The sequence below is a fragment of the Talpa occidentalis genome, unplaced genomic scaffold (assembly GCF_014898055.3).
Source record: "Talpa occidentalis isolate TD23 unplaced genomic scaffold, MPIMG_talOcc4v2.1 talOcc4.2, whole genome shotgun sequence".
In the NCBI taxonomy this organism is placed as follows: domain Eukaryota; kingdom Metazoa; phylum Chordata; class Mammalia; order Eulipotyphla; family Talpidae; genus Talpa; species Talpa occidentalis.
In genome coordinates, this window is record NW_023602073.1 from 152304991 (window position 1) to 152319857 (window position 14867).

Here is a 14867-nt window from a genome sequence, read left to right on the forward strand (position 1 = left end):
CCGGTTCCCCGCAGCAGTTGGGACCAAGGTCGCAGCGGCTCGCGTTTATCAAAGGCCACCGGCCGGCGCCTGCAGGCGGGCGCCCTGGCTGTGACCGACGCCTCTGTCAGTCGGCCGTGTGACTTGTAATAATGAAATATGACCCCACCCTCCTGCTCGGCATCGGAGATGATTCTCCAGTTACAAACAAAGTCCCAAGTTCCGTGTGGACAGCCCCAGTCAGAGATGGGAGCAGGGGCCTCCCCCGTGGCCCAGGGGTCAGTCTCAGGCTGTCACCACCGCGGCCTGAGTCCCACCCCGGCCAGGGAGCTGCCCACAGCAGCAGACCCCTCCCGTCTCCCCGCTGCTCCCCTCAGCAGTGGATTTCAGTGGCTCTGCCTGTTCTGCTCCCCACTCTGTCTCTGGGGAGTCCTCTCACCCCCGCACCTCTGGCCTGCACCCCAGTTGTGGTATGCATAAATAATAACTCTTAATAAAAATAAATAAATTCTTTTAAAAAGAAAGCAGAGCCAGGCCCACAAGCAGGACAAAGGGGGGCTCCCCCCACCCTCCCATCCCCGGCCGCGGAGTGAGCCCAGACGCGCCCGCCCAGCGCCTCCCACCGCCCGGGGCTCAGCGAGACCCACTTGCCCCTGCGACTTCATCTAGAGACACGACCTGACCTGCCGGCCCGGAGGCAGCAAGGAGGTGAGCGGGGGTCCGGCCCTGCAGGCGCCGGTTCTCATCCAGGGCAGCCAGAAGGGCGGAGCCCCCGCCTCGGCCGCAGGTCTTTCCTGCTCCACGGAGATCCCATGGGATTGTTTTCAGTCTGTCAGGGCCGGGGGCGTCGCTGTCATTCACAACAAGCTTTTTAAGAGCACGACAGACACAGACGTGGGGCACTTCAGCTGCTCGTTGCCTTTCCTCCTTTTACTCACTTCCCCGAGGGGAAGCTGGGCGGCCTCGGCGGGGGCTGACCCGTCCCCTGGGCCGCGCGCCTCCGTGTGGGGCGCCAGAGACAGAAGCGGGCGGGCATCCGCCGCCCAAGCGCCGAGGGGTTCCCGCGTGGACGGCTCCCCGAGGCGGGGACAGGACGCCGGCCCCCGGACCGGCACCCCGGGCCCCGCACCCGCTCAGCGCCGTGCGCCCCGCCAGGAGAACACCGCGGTCGCCAGCGGGTCCGCAGGGGCTCGGGCCTCCCTGCTGAGGCTGGGGTTCTCTCTGGGGTTCTCTCCGGGCAGCAGGGGCCAGAGGCCCAATTTTACCTTTTCCAACTGCCCGTCCCCTTGTGTCAACGGCACCTCGTAAGAAGACCCTCCTCTCCCACCGACCCGCGCCGCTCACTCGCCACGTTCCCAGTCCCCGCGTGGGCCTGCCTGACCCGCTCTGCGCCCCGGCTCGCGCGGGCTGCCTGCGCGACGCGCCACTCCCTGCCCGGCCGCTGCTCCGGCGCCTACTGTCCTCGCGCAGCTCAATGCGACCCAGGCGCTGCCTCAGGTCCCGTGAGGTCAAGCGGCCTCGGCCTCCTTCAAGTGCTCCCTGCCCGCAGCTCACGAGAGACCTGCCTGAAGGACTCGCTCGCTGGACACCCGCAGCCCCTCGCGCGGCGCCCCCGCTTCAGCGTCGGCTCAGGAGCGGAGGAGCCTCTGTCCTCGCTCACGTGTTCTCTTCTCTCTCCGCTCTCCGAGGGCCCCTCTTTATTGCTCCTGCTCTTTTTGCCTCACCATCGGCTCCGAGGCCGTCGGGTGTGTCTGACGGAGACGGTCTCCTCGTCCCCATCACCCGAGTCTCCGCCTCTCACTCCTCGCGGGACTCTCAGGGGCCCCGAGGACTCCGGGCTGGAAGCTGTTTTCTTTCGACGTCTGGAAGTGTCTCACCACCACCGCCTCCCCGCCCTGGCTTCTGGTGAGAAGCCACCTGCTCATCTGTCACCAGCCCCGGGCCAGGCCGGAACCATCCTCCCCAGGCAGCACGGAGCCATCAAGCCCGCACGCCCTCCCGCTCCCCAGGCCCGCACGCCCTCCCGCTCCCCAGGCCCGCACGCCCTCCTGCTCCCCAGGCCCGCACGCCCTCCCGCTCCCCAGGCCCGCACGCCCTCCCGCTCCCCAGGCCCGCACGCCCTCCTGCTCTGGTTCTCCGTACAGTCGTGAAAGTCAAGGATGAACGGTGAATTTCATCAACTTTCTTTCCAGTATCTGATGAAATGAGCTTCCATTCTCATTCTCGTTTGAACTCCGAAGATATGAATGACACGACAGGACATTGCTAGGATAGGAACCGTGTTTTTCTGTCTTACTACAAAACTGCTTGATCATCTACTGCTTCCATATTCTTCTTACAGTTTGATTAATTATAGCAGAAACTCATTTAGTATTTTTTTAAAGATTTATTTATTTATACAAGAACAGGGGTACAGGTCAGAGGCGAGGGAGGGCGAGAGGATCCACCAGAGCCAGTGGGGAGCAGAGCAGGCAGACGGACCGAAGACACTGCTGAGGGGAGCAGCGGGCGGCAGGAGGGGTCTGCGCCATGCGGGGATCTCCCTGGCCGGCCGGGATCAAACCTGCGCTGCAGAGGCTGCAGACAGCTTCACAGCGCAGCGCTCAACCCGCTGTGCCCCAGGGAGGCCCCTCATTTAGTATTTTTTAATCCATCGTCACGAGTAAAATCATGTTTTTAATTTTAAAAGAACTGTTGTTCCAAAATTAATGCTTTTCTAGTTTAAAAAAACTGGCCGGTTTCCTCTCTCAGTGCACCGGGTCAGCTGAAATAGCAGAAAACGGCCTCTTTCATGAAAGCTTGAAAGTCGGCTGTGGCACGTCAGGGTCCATTCAGGAGGACGGGTCTCTGGTTAATTCCCGCCCTTCCCGGAGGGTCGGCCTCTGCTTTCCTCCTCCCCACGCGCCTGTAGAGCCCCAGCCCCGGGCAGCTCAGAGGCTCCACTGGACTTAGAGGTAGTGGCCCACGGGCTGCCTGGGGCGGTCACAGCCAGGGCATGTCCAGCTGACGGGGTCCAACAAGCGGGCGTGCCGGTTCAGAGTCCAGCAGAGGACCCCACATCCTCAGCTCCGAGCAGTTGGGTCGTCTCCCCAAAAGTCAGACAGGCTTTCCGCAAACGTCCGGAGTGGGCCTGCTGTGGGGGCGTCTGCGAGGGGAGAGTGGGGGCGGCCAGCCGGGCCTGCGGGACCGTCGCAGGGCTCACGGCGTTCGTTCCTGTGTCCTTTTTCCTAACTGAAACAGCAACGGCGGCTCCCTCTGGGCCCCAGGGGAATGTGGTGGGGTCTCCCCGGTGTGGGACTGTTGGTGAGAGGTGCGCCGTCCCCGAGAACCCCATCTTCGCTCCCGGAGTGAGGATAGGCAGGTCAGTCCCTGCTCTCGGTCGGCGCCCCGTCCCCGTCACACCCAGGCTTCTGCAGCACGGACCCAAACGCCGGTCTTCCTTGTCCCTGCAGAATTACGGCCATAAATTCTTCTCGCCCAAGCTGTTAACTTCCGACTTTTCTTCTGCTCCCCTCTGGGGTCACCTGCTCCCCCACCAGGCTCCCTGGGGAATTCCCCGCTGAGCCCCAGCACAGGCAAAGGGTGGGAAGGCGGGCGATGGCCCAGGTGAGAGCAGCTGCCGGGACACAGCAGGCCAGGGGTGCCGGGGGGCGGAGCTGGAGGCCGGCTGCTCCCAGCTGGGCGCACACCCTGGGACGCCTCTGGGGAGGGGCGGCCCTGCAGCTGCTGAACCGGCCAGCCTGCGCCCTGCACCTCCTCCTGCAGGGGGCGCCCTGACCCCGCGCCCGCGCCCCCCTGGTGTCCTCCCCGTGGCCGCTGACTCCGGCCTGTCTCTCCCGCCCCGCGGAGGAGCAAAAGCCGCAGGTGTCCCTCTCCTCATGCGTGTAAAAGAAAAGGGACCCTGAAAAAGCAGCTTCGCTAGAAATTGCAACTTCGTGCTGGGGGGCCTGGCTTTGCTTGGCCAGACGGCGGGATTTCCTGTCCACCCGTGATGGGGTAGGCTGCGTGGTCAGACACACCTCGGGTCAGACACACCTGGGCTCAGACACACCTGGGTCAGACACACCTGGGTCAGACACACCTGGGCTCAGACACACCAGGGGTCAGACACACCTGGGGCCGGTGGCGGGGCTAGAGTCACCAGCTCCGCACTAACACCGCTGCTGTGGGGAACCCCTGGTGCCTCTGCTTTGCTTCAGGGGTGCTCGTCAGCTCTTCAGGTGTCTCCTAGTCACACTTTCTTAAACCTGGATCGGGCCTTCCTGGGGGCGCAGGGGTTAAGTCTTAGCACTATCACGCTACCACCAACCTCTGCAGCGCGTTCATTCCCGGCCAGGGAGCTGCCCACAGGGCGTAGCAGGCCTCCCCTGTCTCCCCGCTGCCGCCCTCAGCAGTGGATTTCAGTCAGCCTGCTTGCCTCAGAGTGACAAAGTCACTCTGTCTCTGGGGGATTCCTCCCACCCCCCCACACCACTGGACTGTACCCCAGCTCTTGCATGCATAAATAAATACATCTTTTGAAAATAAAACTGGGTCAGAATCTGGGTCGGGCATTTCCACGGTGATGTGTCTACCTGGTGTCTTCCTGGACGTGAACAGGAGGCTCCCAGGGGTGGGCGCACCGGCCAGGAGCCGCCCCCCGCCAAGGCCCAGGGATCCAAGCAGGCCCCGCCGCTCCAGGTCACAGGGGCCCAGAGGACTCACCACAGGAATAGGGGCTTTCATGGAAGTGGAAGTGGGACGCAGGCTGCGGCCCCACAGGCGTCGTCTCTGAGCACAGCAGCCAGCCTGCCGGACACTCGCAGCGGCCACCAGGCCCGCGCGGCCTTCTTGGTTGTCCTTCCTGGATTTCAGAGCCCAGCATGGGCAGAGAGGCGCCAGCAGGTGGACGGGCAGGCAGGGGTCCTGAGCAGGTGGCCAGTCTAAAGCCGCCCGGGGACCCAGGAGGCCTCACCAGGGCCTGGGCCTCTGGGCGCCTCTGTCCTCATCCCTCCTGCCTGCCGCGCCTCTCCGGGAGGGTCCAGCCCAGGAGCTGCCACAGGCGGAGTTAGCCCCCCGCACCTGGCAACCCGCCTCCTTCCTCCAGGACGCTAGGGGCCGAACGGTGCCCCCAAAGTCAGATGTCGGGATCCACCATGCAGGACATCAGAGTGTGACTGCGTTTGGTGACAGGCCCTGGAAAGGGCTGCAGAGCTAAAGAGGGTGCTGAGGACCGAGTCACGGTGGGGCAGGCTGGACAGGGCCTCGGGGCCAGCGTCACGGGTGTCCCTATGAGCAGGGCCCAGGGACAGGGACTCGCGCGGGGAAGCTGGAGAGGAGCCGCGGGAGCTGGGCTCAGGGTTGGCCCCTGGTCGTCCCGACAGTCTCCGAGAGGAAAACCGCTCCGAGCCCCAGCTCTGGCCTAGCCTCACCCCATCTTCCGTGCAGCCCCCAGGGCCGCTGCAGCGCCCACCCAGGTTCAGACCCAGCAGGAGACGGCCGGGCCGGGGCCAGTGGGCTGCTTTCAGTGGGATGTGAGGCCCCCACCCGGCCTCTGCGTGACCACAGCTCGGGGAGGCAGAGTCACCCGTGAGCAGGGAGCCCGTGGGCCGGCCTGCGCCCTCCACCAGGATGAGCTGTCGCGGCACGAGGGTGGACTTGGGCTCGTGGTTACCCAGCCCGTGACGTCGTGCATGGCTCTCGAAGGCCACAGCCGGGGTTTGTTCTCACGCCGGCTCCTCCTCGGCCCCGCGTGGGCTCAGAGCCGCGGAACAGCTCAGCAGATCCGGGGATTCCTGGGCGACCCCACCCGAAGCGCCCAGATCCAGGACCTCAAGTGGAGGGGCCCGGCCCCTCCACCAGGGAATACGTGTCCCCAAGGAATGAAGGCACTGGGGGCTCCGCCGGTCCCTCCCGGCCCCACCCCGCCTGCCCCTGAGGGTCTTCCTGGTGCTCTCGGCCTGGCTGCTGCCCAGCGCCCCGTCCTGACCCCCCCCCCGCCGCGGGTCTCCCCTGCGCCCCCACCTGCCTCGCCCACCAGACCGCGCGTTTATTCACGACGTGCCGCCGCCGGCCCATTTCTTCGCTCCTATTTTTTAAGATTTTTGAAAATTCTTTGCAAAGCAACACCACCCACACCGCCAGCCTGCGCCCGCCCGTGCCGTCCAGCCGCGCCCGTCTCGGCGCCCCTGCTGGGGTCCCCACTGGCGCCACGGGGGCAATTCGCGTCCGTCTCCCCCACGTGCATTTAGGGGCGGCGCGGGGGACCCGTCCTCCCGGGGCCGCTGGCGCGAGGGCCGCTTCGGTGTCAGGACAGCTCTCCCAGCCCCCGACTCCCGCCGCGCCTTCCCGCGGCCCCAGACAAGCCACACGCAGCTCACCCCCGCCGGCCGGCCCGTGTCCGGGGCGCTCGCCCAGGAGCCTCAGCGCACACGAAACCTCTCTGCTGTGGGGCGCCCGGCCACGAGGGCCCAGGCGTCTACACTGCAAGGCCTATGAGGTTCCACAGGTGTCTCCACTGCACAGCCCATGTGGATCCACACGTCTGTCTGCAGTCACAGCAATTAAAATAAACAAAGAATTACTCAGAGGGGCCGAGACAGCTCAGGGCAGCCCGGTTCTCTTGCTCAGGCATCCCAAATGCTCCAGATGGGGCTCCAGCCCCCCGCCCCAGCACCCCCGCTCCAGAGGCCTGCGGGAGCCTGGGCTGACATGGGGGTGGGGAGGGCCCTTGAGAAGCCCTCTGAGTTAGTTTGGAGTCTGGTTGCCCTGGCAGGGAGGGTTGGGTCCCGGGACAACGCACGGGGCACCCCCCGCCCCCACAAAGGTCTCCTCTGTGCAGCCCCCAGAGCCCCCCACCAGGGCACCTCCCCGGCGAGGGGCCCCCAGGAGACCAGCTGCTTTGCCTCCACTCCAAGGCCCCCCGCACCGCCTTCCCCATCACCTGTTGGGGGCCGACCCGGCCCCTGAGCCTGGGGAGCAGCGCGGGGGAGGGGGTGCGGCGCCCACAGCCCAGGGGGCAGAGGCGCGGGGCCACGATCCTCAGGCGCCGCTCAGCCCCTTTGTTGTTTGTTGCCGCGGTCGCTGGGCGGCTGCTTCTGTGCCCGTGGCCAGGCCCAACTGGCCGTGCCAGCTTCTCGGGGCTGTGCCGGGAGAACACAGAGGTCGCGGCTGAGGACGCCGGGAGCGCCCCAGAGGGCCCGTGACATGGGGGGAATGCGCTGAGTGGGTGCCGAGGCCTCGCCCGACGCCAAGGCAGTAAGCCCCGCGCGCCCAGGGGACGGGGACGCCGAGCCACCAGCTCTGGCATCGGGGCCGGTCACTCGAGCTGTGCAGCCCTCGCGGGGTGGGGGGGTGCGGGGCGAGGGGGGTGCGGGGGTGGCGTGAGCCCTGGAGAAGCTCGAGCAGCTCGTCCAGCCCGGGCTTCGTGGTCCAAGCACGAGGGCCCCACGCTGCGGGCGCCTGCCGAGCCCCCACCAGTCCCCAGCCCGGCTGTCTCCGTGTCCGAAGGAGACAGGTCTAGAGCCTGAACGTCCGGTCCCCGCACACACACCTGCCCGCGGGGAGGCGGCCGCGGGCCCACACCTCCCGGGCGCTGCTCGGCAGGCCCCTGTGCGCCGAGTGACCGGAGGCTGCTTCTGCTGTGGGTCATTGTCACTTCATTAGAGCTGAAAATAGGAAAAATCTGATCCTTTGGCTCAGGGATTTGGGGGTGCAAATAAGACCCCCCAAATGCTTGCCAGCTTGGGGCCACGACGTGTCACAGAACGGTCTTGGGGCGAAGCCTCTCTGCGGGCTCAGAGATGGACACAGCTCAGGGAGGGGTTGGGGTGCCGCGACGCCTCCCCAGGGGTCCTCACCGGGAAATGAAGAACCTTCTAGAAGGCTAAAGCAATCCAAGAAGGCGGAGCCACAGGAGAAGTAAAATGTCAGCCCAGGGGCCAGCAGCACCTGCCTGGAACCCCAGGGTCCCGCACCCCAGTCTGGAGCTGGCACCGGATGGGCTCCCTGGGCAGGCAGGGAGACGTGTCGTGGGCAGGGAGAGAAGCGACTCTGGTACAAGGAGGGAACACTGTGGCGTGCGCCATCTGTCTAGCAGCGCTGTCTCTCTGTCCCTCCTCCCGGGCGTGCCCCCAGGACAGCGGCCCCCTGACCGACCCAGGCCCTGGGACCGGCCACGCCTGTCCAGTGAGCTGGGCCCTCGGGCCGCCCCGTTCGCCCTCGGCCCAAGGCTCGGGTGGCCGTCCGGGTGGAGGCTGCAGCTGCTGGTGGCGCAAAACTGTGACCGCGGGCACCGCTGTGAGCTCAGCTGAGCCCAGCCCAGGCAACGGCCTGCTCCCTGGGGCTGTCTGAACGCACCTGAGCTCACAGGGGGTGGGCGCTGGCGGTGGGAGCGGGAGCTGGAAGCAGCTTGTCTGCTCGAGCCCCGGGAGAGAAGCCAGATTTGGGCTCCCGGGGGCCGCTGGCCCAGCAGAGGGGGGCTCCCTGCCCCGGGCCCCCCAGGGGAGTCAGGGTTGAATGTGGATAAATCCCAGCCCGGACTCAGCACACAGCGTGGCCATCACAGGAGGCCTCACACAGCAAAGCATCACAGGAGGAAAATCCAGCTGCGGGGGGTCCTGAGGGTGAGCCGTGCACCCGAGAGTGAAGACTCCAACCTGGGTATGAACCCCAAGAACTGGGTGTGAGCCCCAGGAGCTGGCTGTGAACCCCAAGAACTGGCTGAGCCCCAAGAACCAGGTGTGAACCCTGAGAACAAGGTGTGAGCCCCAAGAACTGGCTGTAAGTCCCAAGAATCAGGTGTGACCCCCAATAATTCATTGTAAGCCCGAGGAACTGGGTGTGAGCCCCGAGAACCAGCTGGGAGCCCCAGGACTGGGCACAAGCTGCTGCCGGAGTGGGAGGCGGGAGGAGAACAGGTGAAGTGCAGGAGGGCACAGAGCCAGTGACTCAAAAGCGACCCCCACTTGGGGGATGAGCCCCAAGTCCAAGCGCTTGACTCCTGGCAAGGAGATGCTGTCTGAGGGGCTGGCCCCCCAACCAGAGCCCCGGCTGCACCCAGCAACGGTGGAAGTCGGGGCGGTCCTGTCTGGTCCATCCGCGAGGGGCTGCGAGGGGCACAGGCCAGAGCCGGGGGGTGGGCGGACAGGGGCCTGCCTCGCGGGGCAGCCTCGCTGCTCTGAGGGCTCCCCGGCCGACCTCCGCCCCCTGACAGTGCCCGGAGGGAGCGCGTGGTGGGTGCTGGGTGGGGGGCTGTCGGGCTGGGCGAGCCTCGGGACTCACCACCCGCGGGAACTGGCAGGACGCACGGCCCTCGGCGGGGTGGGGGGCTGGCGGTGGGTTCGGGGCACGCCACCCCCAGCGCGGCTGCACAGACACTCCCCAAAGAGGCTTTCTCCGCTCTCGCTCCGCCCGGCACGGACAGGCAGCGGCCACGCCCCGGCCCACCGCTCGCAGAGGAGGCGGACACGGCCCAGTGGACACGGCTGCCCAAGGGAAGCCAGCAGGGTGCTCATTTGGGGGTCACTGGCCGCTGGGCCCTCTGACCACAAGGTCGTCTCCAGACCCCGAGGCGCGTTTGCCCTCGAACCCCCGGGGCCCGGCTGCATGTGGAGCCTAAGGGCCTGTTCGCCAGAGAAGCTGTCGGCCCAGGCTGGCCGGGCGCCCGAGAGACGGCGTCCTGGGTGGGCGTTTACAGGGTGGCCGGACCCCTGGCCTGCTGCCCCTGTGGTCGGCCGCGCTCGGGGACGGCGGGAGCCCTGAGTGTGTTGGCACCGACCGGGAGGTCTCGGCACCCTCGGGTGAGCGACGGAGACCCAGGTTCCGAGCAAACGGGCCAGCTGGGGCCAGCCAGCCAAGCGCAGCGCATCAGCAGGAGCACCGGCAGGAGCACCGGCAGAGCACCGACGGGAGCACCGGCAGGATCACGCACCGGCACCACGTCAAACTGATCAAAACCTCAGCTTCGCCATCAGTCCAGACACCGGGGGAGCCCCTCCTCTTGACATCACATTCAGAGAACGGTCCGGTCCGAAGCGCTGGTGGGAGGGACAGTCGCGGCCGCGCTGGGGGACGCTGGGTGGGTGGCCTTGGGGAGAGCCGCGGCAAGGCCGTCGTCCGCATGTCTCAGCTCCCCTCGGCCAGGCTCAGCCCCGAGCCCCGGAGATGGCGCAGCAAGACGGGGACATCGCCGGCCACGGGGAGGCGCTCAGGGCCCGGACACAGGCCCAGTGGACACGGCTGCCCAAGGGAGGCCAGCAGGGTGCTCATTTGGGGGTCACTGGTCACTGGTGACGTACTGGGATGTGCACCCCGAGAGGACAGCTGCTGCGAGCGGCTCTGCTCGGCACCGGGCCCGGGGATGGGGAGGCGGCTGGGCAGCAGGCCCTGGGCCCTCATTGTCTAGCGCCTAGGAGGGGAGGGCGCAGATGGCACGGCTGGCACCAGCCCCCACCCACCCTGTGCCCACGCTGCTCGCCCTGGCCGGCCCCTCACCGGCTGCGCCCTGCTGTAGCCCACCCCAGCCCGTGCAGGGACGGTCCCAGCCCACGGCCAGCGGGGCTGTGCTGGGGCCCTCCAGCCCGCTTCTGGGTGGGGAGGACCATGGGTGCCCACGGGAGCTTCGGGGGCCTCCATTTTCCCGCTCGGGTCCTTCAGCCCTTTGAAAGGATGTTCCTTGCTCCCTGGAGCTGTGCGGAGGCGGGGCCCAGCCCCAGCGGGCAGCAAAGAGCAGGCGGGTCTCCTGGGGCCGTGCAGGGCTGCCCAGCGAGGCCACCTTCAGCCACACGGCCCTTCGCGTGGGCGCCCAGCCAGGAGGCAAGCGCTGCCCAGGAGCCCGCACAGCCCCAACTCCCGCCTCTTCCCGCACCCTCCCGGTGCCCACCCTCCCGCCGGGGCTCCTCCCGGGCCCTCGGCTTCCCGGGACCTCACGCCCCGCCTGACCACTGGCCCCCAGTACCCGCCCCCCCAAGGACCTCCCCTCCTACCACCTGCCTTGTGGCCCCCCCCTCCTGCCCACCTCCCAGGCCCTCCTCTCAGGGACGCCTGCCCAGTGCCTCCCCCCCACGACCTCCCTGCCCGGCCCCTCGCCTCCTGCACCTGGCCTCCCTCACGCCTCACCTCCCAGCCCTGCTCGCCCGCCAGTCCCTCTGCGGCCAGCTCCAGGGTCTTGGCGGCTCCCTTGTCCACCACCCCACCCTCTGCCCTCGGACAGCGGCCGGCGCCTGCCCTTCCTCTCCGAGGCCCAGCAGCGACCGGCCGGCGCTCGGCTCTGGTGGGGATGCGGCCGAGCTGCTCCGAACCCCCTGAAGTTTCCCCTCGGCTTTTCCTTTTCACCCCCAGAGGCTCCTCCTAACTTCCCTTCTGCTCCAGTGAAGCTGCACTGTCTTCTGCTACAGACCGGAGCACCCCAACTCTGAGCCTGGCGCCCGGCGCGGTGTGGCTGTGGACGGTGAAGGCCTCGCTTCCTCGGGCTCTCCCAGCCTGGCCCCCGCCCCGCTGGCCTGGGATCCGCGAAAGAACTGGCACGTCACTGCAGGAACCGCGGCGGGAGCTGGGGCCCAGCTGGGGGGTCAGCCCCTCTCCAGCAGGACCCACGTCCCCCGCGCAGCGCCCAGCCCCGCCCCCGGCCAGCCCCCGCAGGCCGCCCCCCCGCCGGGCCCGCCGCCTGCCCCTCCGGCCCCCCGGCCCCGGCCGCCTCTGCCCTGGCGATCACGCCCCAGCTCTCTCGCCCCCGGGGCGGGCGGCAGCCGTGTCCTGGGGCTTGAGCTAAAGAGGAAATCGAGGCCCCGCAGCGGGGCCAGGCCGTGTTCATGCAGGACCGCAAGGCCCGTCCGCGGCCTCGGGACGCCCACGCCTCAGCCAGGGGCCGGGCAGCGCGTGGGCCTGGCCCTCCGTCCCGCCGGCCCCTGCGGCCGTTGCCCGGTCCACCCGCTGCCTCCAGGCCTCTCGCCCGCCGGGAGCGGGGCCCGTGCAGCGGGGGACGGCGGCTCCCGCGACAAGGAGCGTGCCCGGCCCGGCTGTTCCCGGAGGGCCGCAGGGGAAAGACAGGCCGGCCCCGGCCCCAGAAAGGCTGTGGTGTCGGGGGCGGCGAGCGGGGCCGGGGTGGCGGGGGCGCCCGAGCGCCAGGCAGCGACGGGACCCGCTCCCACGCGGGCACAGGCAGGAGGCGGGGCCGCCGCAGCTTGTGCGGGAAACCGTGGGGACGGCCACACGGGATCCAGGGCTGGGGGAGCGGCCGAGGGCGCGTCCTGGCTGGGGGTGCACGTGGGGGCAGGTCGAGGGACGGCCTGAGGAGGGCCCCACCCCCACCCCCAGGGCCAGGGACAGCCCTGGCCTCTGTGCTCGGGCGGGGGCGACTCCCCTCCCCTCTGCCGCCCCCTCCCCCGCTGAGCTGCTGCACCTGGAGGGGGTCGGACGGCGCCGGCCTCCCGTTCTCTCCCCGTTTCCTGACGCACCCTCCTGTCCAGGTGCAGCAAAACCAAACCAGCCGGAAGGAGCCGAACCCAGGGCCGCGCCTGACACTCGGCAAACACCTCTGCGATCCTACCCTCCCTCCTTGAAACACCCCTGGACGGAGGCCCCGGGGGGGGTGCCCGGCCTAGGGCTGGCCCCTGAGTCCGCGCCCCCGTCTGCACATGGAGGACCCAGCGCTGCTGGCTTCCCCGGGCCCGGGGCTCTCTTGGCCCGCGGCTCCCGGCTCAGCGACGTCTGGGCGGGCCTGTCCGCTTCCTGGAGAGGAGCAGCTGGGGCTCCGTGCACCCCAGCACATGCCCCAGAGCTGCCAGGGAGACACCACGGTCAACAAAGGCGCAGGCGGTGCCAGGCCATGCCTCATGCTCTGGACACAATGGCTGCTGGCAGCTGCAGGCAGAGCCTCTCCCTGCCACCCCGGGGGGGAGGCGGGCGCACCCTGCAGGTGCAGCAGAGCCGCCGCAGTGTCCTGTCTGCCGGAGGATCATTGGGGGACACCCCGGTACCCCAGGCACCACGCCCGCAGACCGGACAGTGACAGATCATCGATCTGGGTTTGTTTCCCTGGAAAACAGACTCAGGGGTCATCTCCCTCAGAGAAGTGTCCGAGGACTCTGGGGGTTCTGGACCGGCCTAGAGGTGGGGGGTGGGCTTCGTGGCGGAGCTGCCCAGGGCGGGCGCCGGGAGGGGTCGCTGCACCAGCCCCCAAGGGGCGCCCCGTCCTCCCGCCTCCTCCAGGACCAGCAGGCAGAGGCGCGACGGGCACGCGGGTCAGCCACCCCAATCTCCCGCCTGGCTCTGCAGCCCACCCCCCACCCCCCTCCCAAGGCTGCGGCCTCCTCGCCCCTGAAAGGGGAGCCCAGAGACCGGCTCTGCGACGTGGCTGCCGTCGTGGCCTCTGCACGCGCCGCTGTGGTGGGGTGAAGGGAGGCTCACGCCACCGGCCGCAGGCGCGGGAGCTGCTCCCCAAGGGCTGGTCTAGAAAAGCGGCCACCGCTGCCCCTCCCGCGAGGCCTCCCCGCCGACTATGGTCCTGTGGCTGGCGGCCAGGTTGGGGTCCCAGCTGCCCCCACTTGGAGATGTGCCCGACGGCACATCCTAAGGGTCCCCACGCAGACGTCTGCAGGTGCCTCTGGGCCCGCGGCCCTGCCGGGGCGGCCCGTGCTTGGCCACCCGCGGGCACAGCAGCTTCGCCGTCTGCCCCTCCACTCGGTCTCCGGGAGTGTCCGGAGGACACGCAGCGAGCTTGGCCCGGCCCGGCCCGAGTCCTCCGCCCGCTCAGCGCCGGGCACTGCACGTCTCCTCCGCGCCCAGCCGTGATGCCTGCGCCCTGCCCGACTCGGTCGGCCCCGTGTCCCGCCCGCGCTCTGCGCCCGCGGTGGGCACACCTATGAGCTCGGGCGCTCCCCTGGGGCCACGGCGCCGGATTAGATGCCAACAGCAGGGCCAGGACGGGGGCCCAGCTCTCACGGGCTCAGGCCCCCAGAGGCCAAGTGTCACTGTCAACAGCCTCATCACGCTGCTAAGGGCCTATCCATCCCCGAGTCCCGGGTCCTGGGCATCGCAGGCCTCGAGCCCCTGCCCCGGAAGTGCCGCCCACGTCGGCCGTGCCAGGAGAGGCAGACCCCCGCGAGGAGACCAGCACAGTGTCCGTCCCCCAGAAATGTGAGGCGCTGGGGTTCTCTTTGTTACGGTATTGAGAACGGCAGCGGCAGCCCAGTGCATGTCCAGCAGCAGCCCCGGCGTGAAGGGGCATCCGTGTCCATGGGAACCCCATTTTCCTTGAGGGGCGTCCTATGGCCCGTGAAGGCCCCTTGCTCCTGGGATCTGCGCCACATACCCCAAGACAAGCCCAGTGCCCCCTGGAGCTCAGTGGCCCCTCAGCCTGCCCCTGGCCCTGCCCGGGCTGGACGCTGCAGGAGGACACACGGCCACGTGGGTGCCCGCCGCACTGCCCCGACCTGGCCTCTCCCACCCCACCCTGGCGCCCGCAGGCGGCGGGCAGATGAGGCTGCGTGTTCAGCCAGTGGGGGCAGGTCCGGCCGCCGCATCCAGGCCTCAGGTGTGACAGGTGTGTGGGCGCGTGGGGGGCGGGGGGGTTCCACAAGCCTCTGTCGGAAATGGACGGCTTCAAGGTGGACTATAACGGAGGACCGGCACGTCAGCTCGCGAGATAAACGCAGAACTGGCCATTGGCTGGTGAGCGGGCTGCACACGCGAGCCGCACACGCGAGCCGCACACGCGGGCCGGAGTCACACCCGCCTGCTCGGCTTTATTTGACGAGACCTGCCCCCTCCTCCACCTCAGAGCTAGACAGACAGACACGAGGAAGCGAACTCTGGAAGGCGGCCTGGAGGGCACGGAGCAGCCCCAGCAGCGGGAGAGCTGGGCTCTTTATTCCAACAATAGCAACTGTCTAGTTAAAAATCTAACTGCG

The 14867-nt window shown here is 68.3% G+C and overlaps 1 long non-coding RNA gene across 1 annotated transcript; it reads right to left on the minus strand.

The window, feature by feature from the left end:
• Positions 1 to 2392: 2392 nt before the first annotated feature.
• On the minus strand, positions 2393 to 5904 carry LOC119253508 (uncharacterized). The gene is made up of 3 exons (XR_005127107.2): positions 4684 to 5904; positions 4093 to 4241; positions 2393 to 3425 (listed from the first exon to the last, which is right to left on the minus strand). It is a non-coding gene; the product is annotated as an uncharacterized LOC119253508 (long non-coding RNA).
• Between the last annotated feature and the right edge of the window lie 8963 nt (positions 5905 to 14867).